The following is a 17243-nucleotide window of genomic DNA, read 5'->3' on the forward strand; positions in this document are numbered from 1 at the left end:
CTGACCACCAGTATATATAATATTAGTAGTATACTATCTCTTTATCAACCAGTCTATATTAGCAGCAGACACAGTACAGTGCGGTAGTTCACGGCTGTGGCTACCTCTGTGTCGGCACTCGGCAGCCCGTCCATAATTGTATATACCACCTAACCGTGGTTTTTTTTCCTTTCTTTATAGTCATACTAGTTACGAGTATACTATCTCTTTATCAACCAGTCTATATTAGCAGCAGACACAGTACAGTGCGGTAGTTCACGGCTGTGGCTACCTCTGTGTCGGCACTCGGCAGCCCGTCCATAATTGTATATACCACCTAACCGTGGTTTTTTTTTCTTTCTTTATACATACATACTAGTTACGAGTATACTATCTCTTTATCAACCAGTCTATATTAGCAGCAGACACAGTACAGTGCGGTAGTTCACGGCTGTGGCTACCTCTGTGTCGGCACTCGGCAGCCCGTCCATAATTGTATATACCACCTAACCGTGGTTTTTTTTTCTTTCTTTATACATACATACTAGTTACGAGTATACTATCTCTTTATCAACCAGTCTATATATTAGCAGCAGACACAGTACAGTGCGGTAGTTCACGGCTGTGGCTACCTCTGTGTCGGCACTCGGCAGCCCGTCCATAATTGTATATACCACCTAACCGTGTTTTTTTTTTCTTTCTTTATACATACATACTAGTTACGAGTATACTATCTCTTTATCAACCAGTCTATATATTAGCAGCAGACACAGTACAGTGCGGTAGTTCACGGCTGTGGCTACCTCTGTGTCGGCACTCGGCAGCCCGTCCATAATTGTATATACCACCTAACCGTGGTTTTTTTTTCTTTCTTTATACATACATACTAGTTACGAGTATACTATCTCTTTATCAACCAGTCTATATTAGCAGCAGACACAGTACAGTGCGGTAGTTCACGGCTGTGGCTACCTCTGTGTCGGCACTCGGCAGCCCGTCCATAATTGTATATACCACCTAACCGTGGTTTTTTTTTCTTTCTTTATACATACATACTAGTTACGAGTATACTATCTCTTTATCAACCAGTCTATATATTAGCAGCAGACACAGTACAGTGCGGTAGTTCACGGCTGTGGCTACCTCTGTGTCGGCACTCGGCAGCCCGTCCATAATTGTATATACCACCTAACCGTGGTTTTTTTTTCTTTCTTTATACATACATACTAGTTACGAGTATACTATCTCTTTATCAACCAGTCTATATATTAGCAGCAGACACAGTACAGTGCGGTAGTTCACGGCTGTGGCTACCTCTGTGTCGGCACTCGGCAGCCCGTCCATAATTGTATATACCACCTAACCGTGGTTTTTTTTTCTTTCTTTATACATACATACTAGTTACGAGTATACTATCTCTTTATCAACCAGTCTATATATTAGCAGCAGACACAGTACAGTGCGGTAGTTCACGGCTGTGGCTACCTCTGTGTCGGCACTCGGCAGCCCGTCCATAATTGTATATACCACCTAACCGTGGTTTTTTTTTCTTTCTTTATAGTCATACTAGTTACGAGTATACTATCTCTTTATCAACCAGTCTATATTAGCAGCAGACACAGTACAGTGCGGTAGTTCATGGCTGTGGCTACCTCTGTGTCGGCACTCGGCAGCCCGTCCATAATTGTATATACCACCTAACCGTGGTTTTTTTTCTTTCTTTATAGTCATACTAGTTACGAGTATACTATCTCTTTATCAACCAGTCTATATTAGCAGCAGACACAGTACAGTGCGGTAGTTCACGGCTGTGGCTACCTCTGTGTCGGCACTCGGCAGCCCGTCCATAATTGTATATACCACCTAACCGTGGTTTTTTTTTCTTTCTTTATACATACATACTAGTTACGAGTATACTATCTCTTTATCAACCAGTCTATATATTAGCAGCAGACACAGTACAGTGCGGTAGTTCACGGCTGTGGCTACCTCTGTGTCGGCACTCGGCAGCCCGTCCATAATTGTATACTAGTATCCAATCCATCCATCTCCATTGTTTACCTGAGGTGCCTTTTAGTTGTGCCTATTAAAATATGGAGAACAAAAATGTTGAGGTTCCAAAATTAGGGAAAGATCAAGATCCACTTCCACCTCGTGCTGAAGCTGCTGCCACTAGTCATGGCCGAGACGATGAAATGCCAGCAACGTCGTCTGCCAAGGCCGATGCCCAATGTCATAGTACAGAGCATGTCAAATCCAAAACACCAAATATCAGTAAAAAAAGGACTCCAAAACCTAAAATAAAATTGTCGGAGGAGAAGCGTAAACTTGCCAATATGCCATTTACCACACGGAGTGGCAAGGAACGGCTGAGGCCCTGGCCTATGTTCATGGCTAGTGGTTCAGCTTCACATGAGGATGGAAGCACTCAGCCTCTCGCTAGAAAAATGAAAAGACTAAAGCTGGCAAAAGCAGTAGCACCGCAAAGAACTGTGCGTTCTTCGAAATCCCAAATCCACAAGGAGAGTCCGACTCCAATTGTGTCGGTTGCGATGCCTGACCTTCCCAACACTGGACGTGAAGAGCATGCGCCTTCCACCATTTGCACGCCCCCTGCAAGTGATGGAAGGAGCACCCGCAGTCCAGTTCCTGATAGTCAGATTGAAGATGTCAGTGTTGAAGTACACCAGGATGAGGAGGATATGGGTGTTGCTGGCGCTGGGGAGGAAATTGACCAGGAGGATTCTGATGGTGAGGTGGTTTGTTTAAGTCAGGCACCCGGGGAGACACCTGTTGTCCGTGGTAGGAATATGGCCGTTGACATGCCTGGTGAAAATACCAAAAAAAATCAGCTCTTCGGTGTGGAAGTATTTCACCAGAAATGCGGACAACAGGTGTCAAGCCGTGTGTTCCCTTTGTCAAGCTGTAATAAGTAGGGGTAAGGACGTTAACCACCTCGGAACATCCTCCCTTATACGTCACCTGCAGCGCATTCATAATAAGTCAGTGACAAGTTCAAAAACTTTGGGTGACAGCGGAAGCAGTCCACTGACCAGTAAATCCCTTCCTCTTGTAACCAAGCTCACGCAAACCACCCCACCAACTCCCTCAGTGTCAATTTCCTCCTTCCCCAGGAATGCCAATAGTCCTGCAGGCAATGTCACTGGCAATTCTGACGAGTCCTCTCCTGCCTGGGATTCCTCCGATGCATCCTTGCGTGTAACGCCTACTGCTGCTGGCGCTGCTGTTGTTGCTGCTGGGAGTCGATGGTCATCCCAGAGGGGAAGTCGTAAGCCCACTTGTACTACTTCCAGTAAGCAATTGACTGTTCAACAGTCCTTTGCGAGGAAGATGAAATATCACAGCAGTCATCCTGCTGCAAAGCGGATAACTGAGGCCTTGACAACTATGTTGGTGTTAGACGTGCGTCCGGTATCCGCTGTTAGTTCACAGGGAACTAGACAATTTATTGAGGCAGTGTGCCCCCGTTACCAAATACCATCTAGGTTCCACTTCTCTAGGCAGGCGATACCGAGAATGTACACGGACGTCAGAAAAAGACTCACCAGTGTCCTAAAAAATGCAGTTGTACCCAATGTCCACTTAACCACGGACATGTGGACAAGTGGAGCAGGGCAGGGTCAGGACTGTATGACTGTGACAGCCCACTGGGTAGATGTATGGACTCCCGCCGCAAGAACAGCAGCGGCGGCACCAGTAGCAGCATCTCGCAAACGCCAACTCTTTCCTAGGCAGGCTACGCTTTGTATCACCGCTTTCCAGAATACGCACACAGCTGAAAACCTCTTACGGCAACTGAGGAAGATCATCGCGGAATGGCTTACCCCAATTGGACTCTCCTGTGGATTTGTGGCATCGGACAACGCCAGCAATATTGTGTGTGCATTAAATATGGGCAAATTCCAGCACGTCCCATGTTTTGCACATACCTTGAATTTGGTGGTGCAGAATTTTTTAAAAAACGACAGGGGCGTGCAAGAGATGCTGTCGGTGGCCAGAAGAATTGCGGGACACTTTCGGCGTACAGGCACCACGTACAGAAGACTGGAGTACCACCAAAAACTACTGAACCTGCCCTGCCATCATCTGAAGCAAGAAGTGGTAACGAGGTGGAATTCAACCCTCTATATGCTTCAGAGGTTGGAGGAGCAGCAAAAGGCCATTCAAGCCTATACAATTGAGCACGATATAGTAGGTGGAATGCACCTGTCTCAAGCGCAGTGGAGAATGATTTCAACGTTGTGCAAGGTTCTGATGCCCTTTGAACTTGCCACACGTGAAGTCAGTTCAGACACTGCCAGCCTTAGTCAGGTCATTCCCCTCATCAGGCTTTTGCAGAAGAAGCTGGAGACATTGAAGGAGGAGCTAACACGGAGCGATTCCGCTAGGCATGTGGGACTTGTGGATGGAGCCCTTAATTCGCTTAACAAGGATTCACGGGTGGTCAATCTGTTGAAATCAGAGCACTACATTTTGGCCACCGTGCTCGATCCTAGATTTAAAGCCTACCTTGGATCTCTCTTTCCGGCAGACACAAGTCTGCTGGGGTTGAAAGACCTGCTGGTGACAAAATTGTCAAGTCAAGCGGAACGCGACCTGTCAACATCTCCTCCTTCACATTCTCCCGCAACTGGTGGTGCGAGGAAAAGGCTCAGAATTCCGAGCCCACCCGCTGGCGGTGATGCAGGGCAGTCTGGAGCGACTGCTGATGCTGACATCTGGTCCGGACTGAAGGACCTGACAACGATTACGGACATGTCGTCTACTGTCACTGCATATGATTCTCTCAACATTGATAGAATGGTGGAGGATTATATGAGTGACCGCATCCAAGTAGGCACGTCACACAGTCCGTACTTATACTGGCAGGAAAAAGAGGCAATTTGGAGGCCCTTGCACAAACTGGCTTTATTCTACCTAAGTTGCCCTCCCACAAGTGTGTACTCCGAAAGAGTGTTTAGTGCCGCCGCTCACCTTGTCAGCAATCGGCGTACGAGGTTACATCCAGAAAATGTGGAGAAGATGATGTTCATTAAAATGAATTATAATCAATTCCTCCGCGGAGACATTGACCAGCAGCAATTGCCTCCACAAAGTACACAGGGAGCTGAGATGGTGGATTCCAGTGGGGACGAATTGATAATCTGTGAGGAGGGGGATGTACACGGTGATATATCGGAGGGTGATGATGAGGTGGACATCTTGCCTCTGTAGAGCCAGTTTGTGCAAGGAGAGATTAATTGATTCTTTTTTGGGGGGGTCCAAACCAACCCGTCATATCAGTCACAGTCGTGTGGCAGACCCTGTCACTGAAATGATGGGTTGGTTAAAGTGTGCATGTCCTGTTTTGTTTATACAACATAAGGGTGGGAGGGCCCAAGGACAATTCCATCTTGCACCTCTTTTTTCTTTTCTTTTTCTTTGCGTCATGTGCTGTTTGGGGAGGGTTTTTTGGAAGGGCCATCCTGCGTGACACTGCAGTGCCACTCCTAGATGGGCCCGGTGTTTGTGTCGGCCACTAGGGTCGCTAGTCTTACTCACACAGTCAGCTACCTCATTGCGCCTCTTTTTTTCTTTGCGTCATGTGCTGTTTGGGGAGGGTTTTTTGGAAGGGACATCCTGCGTGACACTGCAGTGCCACTCCTAGATGGGCCCGGTGTTTGTGTCGGCCACTAGGGTCGCTAGTCTTACTCACACAGTCAGCTACCTCATTGCGCCTCTTTTTTTCTTTGCGTCATGTGCTGTTTGGGGAGTATTTTTTTGAAGGGCCATCCTGCGTGACACTGCAGTGCCACTCCTAGATGGGCCAGGTGTTTGTGTCGGCCACTTGGGTCGCTTATCTTAGTCACACAGCGACCTCGGTGCAAATTTTAGGACTAAAAATAATATTGTGAGGTGTGAGGTGTTCAGAATAGACTGAAAATTAGTATAAATTATGGTTATTGAGGTTAATAATACTATGGGATCAAAATGACCGCAAATTCAATGATTTAAGCTGTTTTTTAGTGTTTTTTGAAAAAAACACCCGAATCCAAAACACACCCGAATCCGACAAAAAAAATTCGGTGAGGTTTTGCCAAAACGCGGTCGAACCCAAAACACGGCCGCGGAACCGAACCCAAAACCAAAACACAAAACCCGAAAAATTTCAGGCGCTCATCTCTAGTATGGACTTTTGCAAAGTGTCTCTGTGGCGCAATCAGTTAGTGTGTACGGCTATTAACCAAAAGGTTGGTGGTTCAATCCCACCCAGGGACGTAATTGACCTTGTTATCAGATTTTGGTGATCTTTAAGTAGACAAGTCAAAATTTCAAACCCCCTGTTATGGTGTAGGGTACCTGGCCTTCTCTGATGTAATCAGAGTTAGATTTGATTCAGTGATTTTATAAAAACACCTAGGAAGCACAATTTAGCAATGGGTTGCAGAGAAAAAGAAATATGCTGGCAAAAAAATCCAATTGAGTGATTAAACAGCTCTTCATTTTCTGGCTTTACTTCTATGCTAACAAAGTTGTTCTCTGAAAAGTGTCCACAAAGCCAAGTCTCTGATTAACACCTTTGTAGGGATGGTTTTTCACCTATTACTAAATTAAACTTGCTTCATTGGAAAGGCAGCAAGAAACACTAGACTAATTGGAGGTGCGCCCTAAAGCAAATTACAATGTTAGGATTAGGGGGTTCGGAAAGACCTCTAGTGTATACTGTCACGATCCGGGTATCTGGACGCCATTACTTACCTTTTAGATGCCTCCTAAGGCTTGCTCAGCGCTCCAGGACCGGATCCCATCTGTTATTCAGATGTCCTTATTCCTGCCTCCTCTCCTGTCACTCTGAGACGCTGTCACAGCGGCGCCATGTTACATCTTGAATGGCATCTCCCGCGGCCTCCGCCGCCGTCCCTGAGTTTCTGCATGCAGGATGTCAGAGTGGCGCTTATGTCAGCTGCGGCCTCCGCTGTTGCCCGCGTGGTTCAAATGTGCACTCATCAGTATGGCGTCTCCTGTTTACTGTGGCCGGCGCCGCCATTGCTGTTAAAGTTCCCACATGGATTATCAAACCAATCTTCCCTCCAAGTGTCTGCATGGGCGCAGCCATGTTGGATTCTGTCACCTGTTTATTTCCACCAATCCGCTGTTTCCATTGTAATCTGCATAATTGCCTAGCCAATCCCTTCCTTGCTGCAGGTATAAGTATTCTGTGCCTGAGCAAGGAAGGCGTCAGTGCTTTGGTTGTCAAACCTAGTTCCAGTTTGTCTCTCTCCCGTGGTTGTTTTCCAGGTTCCAGTTACCATCTCCAAACCTCCACTAAAGAGACCCGCTCTAGTCTACCACCTGTGGTGCAGCCTGACTCTCCAGTCCTCTGGGACTCATCTGTTTCCAGTTACAGATTTACCTGCTTCCAGCCTAGCTTCCAGCAGAGATCAGCTCTTCTTAAAGTGCCGGTATCATTTCCGCAGATTACCACTCACCACCGGTACTATTATTTCACCGCTCTCAAACTCCATATATCAATCATATTTCATAGCTCTCAAGCTTCATTTATTATTTGGCTGGTTCCATCCAGCAATCCACTCCGTGCTTACATCAGTCTGGTTTCAGCCAGTACCCACAGCAGCCATTTTATCCACAGCAGCCCAGCTTTTCCTGGAACACCAGCTAGTACGATCCTGGGCTATCTCCATTGCTACAGTCGGGCCTGTTAAGGACTTTCCAACTAGAAGATAAGAACTGTCTCATACTACCAGAGCCCTGTGGTCCTTGCCCTCCTGTAGTACCCAGGAACTGTATTATTTCTCTGCTGATTTTATGTTTCTCTTTTATTACTGCTGTGATGCATGGAGTTTGTCAAAATAAACATCATTGACTTTTATCCTGGTTGTCGTGGGCACGCCTTCGGGCAATTCTTCTTCATTTAACTTACATGTCCAGGGGTCTGATACAACCTCCCAGGTTCCACTACACCTCAGCCCCTACAACTGAGGCTGCCTCCAGTCAGCTCAGGCCCTCAGTTGTAACATATACACTGTATATACATTTTAAGATAGGAAGGTACAAAAAACATATTCACATTGCATCTATGGGCTGGATTCAAATGTCCCTTTCCTCCCTCAATCGTGCCCGTCAGCAGCTATTCTATTCTATATAAGGAGCCACGCGTCACCGCCATTTTCACTTGTGCATTGGAGATGATAGGGAGAGGACGTGCAGCGTTTTCTTAGTTTCTGTGTTCAGTGTGCTGCAAATATCTGTGCTCAGTGTGCTTGCAAATATCTGTGCTCAGTGTGCTGAAAATATCTACGTTCTCTGCCTGAAAAATGCTCCATATCTGTGCTGCATTGTAGTATATAGTAGGAGGACAGGGCAGAATTTTGCTGACCACCAGTATATAATATATAGCAGTACGGTACAGTAGGCCACTGCTCTACCTACCTCCGTGTCGTCAAGTATACTATCCATCCATACCTGTGGTGTATTTTAGTAGTTGTGCGCACTATATATAGTAGGAGGACAGTGCAAAATTTTGCTGACCACCAGACTTCTACTTAAGTCCAATGGTGTAGGATGTGCAAAGCCGTTTGGCTGTGCATTTATTGATCTAAGCATGCATTTTTATCAAAGCGTGATAAAATTGACACATAACGCAGCGTTCAATCAGCGTTAATTTATCTTCAGCTGATATCGATTGTGAATTGACGTTTCTTCTCTTCTTGTCACCTACAGGTAATTACAATTGACTACAACCACCAATCTATTCTGCTGCACTATATCTATATATGCAAAGCTAATTCTGCTGGGTAATTACAATTGACTACAACCACCAATCTATTCTGCTGCACTATATCTATATATGCAAAGCTAATTCTTATCTTCAGCTGATATCGATTGTGAATTGACGTTTCTTCTCTTCTTGTCGCCTACAGGTAATTACAATTGACTACAACCACCAATATATTCTGCTGCACTATATCTATATATGCAAAGCTAATTCTGCTGGGTAATGCAAATTGAAACATTATTGCATAGTATGTGATTTTGAAGTACTTTTTTAAAGTTTTGAATGATATAGACCCAGTTTAATCTTTGTGGAATGCCTGGTTGTTGTTTTTAAGGTAATTCATTGCCTGGCATTTGAGGGGGTGGGGTGTGGTTACAGATTTCAATTATTGGTTTCACTTGTAATAGTCTTCTACTTAAGTCCAATGGTGTAGGCTGTGCAAAGCCATTTGGCTGTGCATTTATTGATCTAAGCGTGCATTTTTATAAAAGCGTGATAAAATTGACACATAACAGCAGTGTTCAATTAGCGTTCAATCGAAGTGAAAAAGAAGGAAAACAGAAGCACACCAATCTAACAAAACAAAGAAAACTGAAGAACTAATAACAAATGTGAGTCACTTACTCCTCAGATCACTCACCTCCTGATTGTTGCATCTGATTACATAGCACAGAACTACCTTACTTGGACATTTCATAAACCATCCATTTCACCTACAAATGCCTGTATCTGTATTATTGTAATTTTGTTTTTTAAGCACAGCTGCACCAATGCAATTTTACCTGCAAACACTTAAAACATCTAACATAATTACCATTGCTTCTTAAACCTCTCACAATCCTTTCATTTCTTACACTCCAAATACATTTCTGCACCCACTTTATCTACGCTTTTGACTCATTTCATACTAAATCTACACCCCTTGAGCCTACACTGCTTTTCTCACCTGCATTTCTACAATTCTTCTGCTCGGATTCCCTTACAGTCTCCTCTCCTACTTCCACTTTCCCTCAACCTATTTACCTACTTAACACTATGTCAATGCTTTCTTATACTCCCCACATCACTCAGTGTATACCTAATAATGTATCTTTATCCTTCCCCCCTAGTCTCCTCCACCTCCTCCTCTGTCTCCCCTCCATCCCTCTGTTTCCTTCCCCCACCTTTCCTGTTACCCCACTTTCATTCACCTCTGCCCCATGGTCCTGCTACCCCACAACTCAGCCCTGCTCCCTCTCTCCCTTCCCTGTCACCTCCCCACACCCCCATCCACATCACACTGACCTCCCTCCCTGCCCACCTCCTGCAGTTTCCCCTCCTAGCTCAGGCACCCGTACCATCACTACTCTCTCATCCCTGCCCTCAAAGTTAATCCCACCTCATCGCTACAGCAACCCTGAAAATCTAATTCACATCTCTCCCACAAACTCATACCCCATATCCTGCGCCCTCTGGAATGCCAGATCCGTTTGTAACAAACTGGTCCCCACTCATGACCTTTTCATTTCCAACTCCCTACACCTACTAGCCATTACTGAAACTTGGATTACGCCCTCTGACACTACTACTGCTGCTGCTTTCTCTGCTGGGGGCCTTACATTCACACACACACCCCGACCTGGGGGTCGCCATGGGGGTGGTGTTGGGGTCCTTTTACCTTCTAGTTACTCCTACCAACTCATACCACCAGAACCATCCCTTATATTCTCTACATTTGAGGTCCACTCCATATGTCTCTTCCAACCAGTCCATCTTAGAGTAGCTGTCATTTACCGCCCCCCTGGCACTGCTTCCAAATTCATCGACAACTTTGCTTCCTCACTTCCTCTCTTCTGACATTCCCACCATTATCCTAGGCGATTTCAACATCCCTATTGACATCCCCACACAATCCCCTGCCTCTAAACTCCTTAACCTCACCTCTTCACTTGGTCTCTCCCAGTGGACCTCCTCACCCTCCCATGTGAATGGGAGCTCACTGGATCTGGTCTTCACTCACCGCTGTGATATTTCTGATTTTTCCAACTCCCCATTTCCCCTCTCTGACCACCACCTGCTCTCCTTAAACCTATCTCTCTCGACTTCCCCATCTCTACCTCCTAAGGCTACCATCACTAAGCGTAACATTGAAGCTATTGACACCACATTCCTTTCATCCCTGTTTGACTCACTTCTCTCTCCTATTCTCTCTCTCTCTCTCATGCCCTGAACAAGCCACTTCCACATACAATGCTTCCCTTACTTCTGCTCTTGACTCTGTTGCTCCACCAACCACTATTCACCCTCGCAAATTAACACCTCAACCCTGGCACACCAAATGCATCAGATATCTGCAAAAATGCTCACGTACTGCTGAGCGACACTGGAGGAAATCACGCTCTAAGGCAGACTTCCTCCATTTCAAACTTATGCTCTCATCCTTCAGTGCTGCCCTTTCTCTTGCTAAACAGTCATACTTCAAGAACCTCATCTCCTCCCAGTCTTCCAACCCCCGGCGCCTCTTTGCCACTCTCAACTCACTCCTCTGCCCACCTCCACCTCGTCTCCCTTCCTCACTCTCTGCTCTTGACTTTGCCACTTACTTCACATCCAAAATTGACTCCATACGTCAGGACATCACATCACACCAGACTATCAGTAACCAGCTTTCTCCCATCCCTTACCAACCCTCCCCATCCCTCGCACCAACTCTGTCATCTTTCTCCCATGCATCTGGAGAGGAAGTCATGGCCCTCATTCGTTCCTGTCCCCTCACCACCTCCCCACTTGACCCTATCTCCTCCCGCCTCCTCTGCCACATCTCTTCTTCTGCTTGTTCCCAACTTTCCCACCTTCTCAATCTCTACCTCTCATCAGGCACTGTCCCCTCTGCCTTCAAGCGCGCTCTCATCTCTCCTATTCTTAAAAAACCTACCCTTGATCCAAACACTCTCTCCAACTACCGACCCATCTCTCTTCTCCCTTTTGCCTCCAAACTCCTTGAGCGTATTGTCTACAACCGCCTTACTTCCTTTCTTTCCTCACACTCACTGCTTGACCCATTCCAGTCTGGCTTCCGTCCTCTCCACTCCACTGAAACTGCCCTTACAAAAGTATGCAATGACCTCCATGCTGCTAAATCTAAGGGACACTACTCTCTACTTATTCTACTTGATCTCTCTGCTGCTTTTGACACTGTGGACCACCCTCTCCTACTGCAAATCCTTCACTCCATTGGTCTGCGTAACACTGCCCTCTCTTGGTTGTCGTCCTACCTTTCTGACCGTTCATTCTCTGTCTCCTCTCATGACTCCACCTCCCCCTCACTTCCACTAACTGTAGGGGTACCCCAAGGTTCTGTCCTTGGTCCTCTTCTCTCTCTATACGTCCTCACTAGGTAAGCTCATTAGTTCTTTTGGTTTCCAATATCATCTCTATGCTGATGACACTCAAATCTATCTTTCCTCTCCAGACCTCTCCCCTACTCTCCTCACTCGTATCTCCAACTGTCTCTCTGCTATCTCTTGCTGGATGTCCCAGCGCTTTCTTAAACTTAACATGTCTAAGACCGAGCTGATCATCTTCCCTCCCTCCCGCATAACCTCACCTCCTACAATCTCAGTATCTATTGATGGCACTACTATCTCCTCTACCCCCCAAATGCGCTGTCTTGGAGTAATCCTTGACTCCTCCCTCTCCTTCAAACCACACATTCAGCACCTCTCACAAACCTGCCGTTTTCATCTAAAAAATATTTCCAGGATCAGACCCTTTCTGACCCAGGATGCTACTAAGACTCTTATCCACTCACTGGTCATCTCCAGACTGGACTACTGTAATCTCCTCCTGACTGGCATTCCTGACAAATACCTCTCTCCACTCCAATCTATCCTCAATGCTGCTGCCCGGCTCATTTTCCTCTCCAAATGCACTACGTCCACCTCTCCTCTCTTACTAGTCCTTCACTGGCTCCCCTTCCCTTTCAGAATCCATTTCAAGCTTCTCACACTTGCTTACAAAACCCTCACCTACTCCTCTCCCATCTACATCTCTGATCTTATCTCGCTTTACACTCCCACCCGTCCTCTTCGCTCTGCTAATGCACGCCGACTCTCCTGCCTACGGATTACTTCCTCCCACTCCTACCTCCAAGATTTTTCATGTGCTGCACCACTTCTCTGGAATTCCCTACCTCTCCCCCTCAGACTCTCCACCTCTCTACAAAATTTCAAACGGGCTCTCAAGACCCACTTCTTCACCAAACCCAGCCAAATCTCATCCTAAACCTCTGTTCCACACTCTCTATGTACCCCATCTGTCTCACCCCTGTCTGTCTACCCCTCCCCTTTAGAATGTAAGCTCTCATGAGCAGGGCCCTCTTCCCTCATGTGCTTACTCTTTTCTTACTTTAATAATCTTCAGCTGCACCAAATCCAGCAGTCTTCTGCCACCTGATACTTATTCCAGTGTCATCTGCTGATGTAGCTATGTTTATTTACCCTGTACTTGTCCTATATTGTCATCAACTGTAAGTTGCTGTTTTCCTGTTTGATTATTTGTTTATGTACTCTGTAATTGGGTGCTGCGGAACCCTTGTGGCGCCATATAAATAAAGGATAATAATAATAAATAATATAATATATAGCAGTACGGTACAATAGGCCACTGCTCTACCTACCTCTGTGTCGTCAAGTATACTATCCATCCATACCTGTGGATTTTAGAAAAAAAACATATCTCGGCAGAGCAATCTATAAATCCATCATTTTTCAGACAGCAACAGTGGGTATTGTAATAGTCACCCAATCCATCACTTTTATAGGGTTACATGCATCCACATGCTACAGCCTGTCTCAATAATGCTGCATTCAGACTGCAAATGCCGGATCCTACCCGGTAAGACAAACGTGTACTTACCGGGTGGGATCCGGCATTTGCACTCCGCTGCTGGCTTTCCGACCCGGCAATATACCGGGTCGGTTGCCATAACAACGGAGCGCGCAGCAGCAGCAGGGGCGGGGGTGGAGGTAGCGTCGGGAGATGAGCTCATCTCCAGCGCCGCCTCTCCCTATCTTGTGAATGGGAACCGTGTCGCATCGACACGGCTCCCATTCACACCGCACCTGACCCGGTAATCAACCCGGGTAAAACCCTTCTTTTTTACCGGGTTGATTTACCGGGTCAGGCGACCCGCTAAATCGGCCAGTGTGCTTTCACATCGCACACTGACCCGGTTCGACACGGCAATATGCCGTGTCGGTACCGGGTTATTTGTGCGATGTGAAAGGGGTATAATTTTACTGTCACGGTGTGTGTGTTTGTGTTTTTATTTGGGTATTTTTTGTTGTTGTAGAACTACAGGTACCAGCGAGCCCGTTATTTCCCCGCCTGCTGGTACTTGAGGTTCTCAAAGTACCAGCAAGTGGGGGAGGCTTGCTGGGCCTTGTAGTTCCACAACAAAAAAACAATATTCTTTTTTTACACATATGGCTATCAGCCCGGCACCCACCACCCAGGGGCTGCCTCGGGCTTCACCCCTGGCCCTTGGGTGCCTCGAAGGGAGGAACCTCTTGATTTAAGGGGTCCCCACTCCTCCAGGGAACCCCGGCCAGGGATGACTAGTTGGAGGGGAAATGCCAGGGCCGCAGGGACCTACATAAAAGTGTCCCCCGGCTGTGGCATTATCTCTCTGGCTAGTGGAGCCCGGTGCTGGTTTTAAAAATATGGGGGACCCCTACATCTTTTGTCCCACGTATTTTTGGAACCAAGACCCGTCTAAGAGCCCGGTGCTGGTTGTCTAAATACGGGGAACCTCTGTCCAATTTTTCCTCCAGTATTTAAATAACCAGGACCGGCTCAAAGAGGCTGGTTATACTAAGGAGGGGGGACCTCACACATTTTTTTTAACCCATTCAGACCCTTCTCCTTTAAGTTAATGCAGAGAGAGGTAGATTTTGGGAGAAGGAATGTCCTAGCATAACTGTTAATTGCAGTGTAATACTGTAATTCAACTGTGCAGCATTTGTGGCTAAATGTCAAAGAAGCCAGTATTTACCCTGCATGCAAAACAATAAATGTATTTGCACATACCTCCCAACTAACCCAATTTTTGCAGGACAGTCACTTTTTTTGGGAATGTCCAGCTAACCCAAACAACCCCCCCCCCCCAGTGTCCCATAGTCATGGGGAAGGGGGGGGGGTGGAAGGCTCCCTGTAGCTTGTTGCTCTGCAAATATGCACATTGTGGGTAATTCAGACCTGATCGCTAGGGTGCGTTTTTGCATCCCTGTGATCAGGTGGTTGCCGCCTACAGCGGAAGGGAAAATTTGCTGTGCAGGTGTGTGATCACATGTGCACAAGAGCTGCACAGCTCAGCACTTACTCAGCCATTGAGGTGACGTCACAAATCCTCCCACAAAACGCCGGGTCCCTCCAGTGTTTTTCCGGACACTCCCTAGAAACATTCAGTTGCCACCCACACAAACACCCTCTTCTTGTCAATCTTCTTGTGATCTCCGGACCGTCGCACCTACGCATTGTGGCGCATACGCATGTGCAGTGCAGACCTGATTGCCCGCTGGGTGAAAATAAATTGAAGCGATCTGGTCTGAATAAGCCCCAATGTCTATTCACGGGAGACAGAGGGGCTGGGGCATGGTCAGCAGCTCACAGAGCACCTATAATGACAAAAATGGGAGACATGGCTCATGATCGTGATATACCTGCGAAGGTACGCCCTCTACTGATTGACAGGCAGAGGCATTCGCATTTTCTGCGGGGCACCCGGAGAAAATGTAGGCACATGCACAGGATGGACCCTGCGTATATGTCCCCATCCTCTTCATAGTTTTTGCGGTTGGAACGAGCAGTGTGAAAACATCAATCGATGGGGGTAATTCCAAGTTGATCGCAGCAGGAATTTTGTTAGCAGTTGGGCAAAACCATGTGCACTGCATTTACGAACAGATGATTTTTTATATAAATTTTAAAATGTTAGTAAATGTGTGTGTTTTTTTCAACCTGGAAGCCCAACATCGATTAAGATCGATCTTAAATAGACCCCTGGGTTTTAAGGATAACCATATTGAGTCCAATGGTTAATTTACATTGACCGAAGTTCTAATTAAGTAGTGATGTGCACCGGAAATTTTTCGGGTTTTGGTTTTGGGTTCGGTTCCGCGGCCGTGTTTTGGGTTTGGACGCGTTTTGGCAAAACCTCACCGAAATTTTTTTGTCGGATTCGGGTGTGTTTTGGATTCGGGTGTTTTTTTCAAAAAACCCTAAAAAACAGCTTAAATCATAGAATTTGGGGGTCATTTTGATCCCATGGTATTATTAACCTCAATAACCATAATTTCCACTCATTTTCAGTCTTTTTTGAACACCTAACACCTCACAATATTATTTTAATTGGTATTTGGTACCGGGGACACAGTACCTCAATCAAGTCTATAGTTGGCTCTGAAATCAGCATTAAACTGGATCCACACTTAGATTATCTGTCCAATTTTTTTTTCTAGTTGAAACAAAATTATGCTAATATGTGGCAGCAAATGACAATTGACCATTTGCTCCCAAACACTGGAAAACATCCAAAAATGGTCATTTAGATAAATTGGTTAAATCCATTTCATTTAGCTAATTTATCCAAACTACCTTTATTGTATCTTTGTGGGTGAATGATGTGTGGGTCAGTGTTGAGGGTGGTGGAGGAGATGGGTAATAGGCACAGCAGGGTGTGGACAGTCAAATAGTGTGCTTAGAGGTGCAGATAAATAGGGATATCTAATAATTCACCCACTATTCTATAGAATTATTAGATATCCCTATTTATCTGCATTACTCACCTAACACTCAGCATTTATCTACATGCTGATGCTATTCATAGCACTTAGCTTGCAAGTATTTTACCCATAAGGAGACACATTAGATGTTCCCTCTCTTTTCATTAAAGACGTCCCCAGCAACCATACTGTACTATACTATAACAGGAATAATTACTGTGGGGGATTATACCATTTGATCTGGAATAAAGGGAAAATATTGTGGAAAGAGTTCTGTAAGTGTATTATATGTAGAACTATTGCCAGGTTCTGACATTTGTCAAGTGAATTACTAATATACATTCAACTAATATTACATAGTGTCCAGTAATTCAGTATCAGACTAATTGATATAGTCAATTTGGATCAATAATAAAGACACAACACAGGTAGCGAACCTTGATATTAATAAATGTATTTCCATTTATTATATATGGTAATTACATTATACAAACTTATTGTACTTTATTTCGTGTTTAGACAATTTTAACGAATTTATTAAAAGTTAATTTTTAAATCATCATTTGTGCGCCAGCAAAAGAGACATTCTTTTCTCTTCTCCTTTCCTGCATAACATTACTTGTCTCTGGTAGCACCCCCGAACGTCCTACAATTAATATTTAATATAACTGATGGACATTTATTGGGGCCTCTTCTTACAAATA

The sequence above is a fragment of the Pseudophryne corroboree genome, unplaced genomic scaffold (assembly GCF_028390025.1).
Source record: "Pseudophryne corroboree isolate aPseCor3 unplaced genomic scaffold, aPseCor3.hap2 scaffold_280, whole genome shotgun sequence".
In the NCBI taxonomy this organism is placed as follows: domain Eukaryota; kingdom Metazoa; phylum Chordata; class Amphibia; order Anura; family Myobatrachidae; genus Pseudophryne; species Pseudophryne corroboree.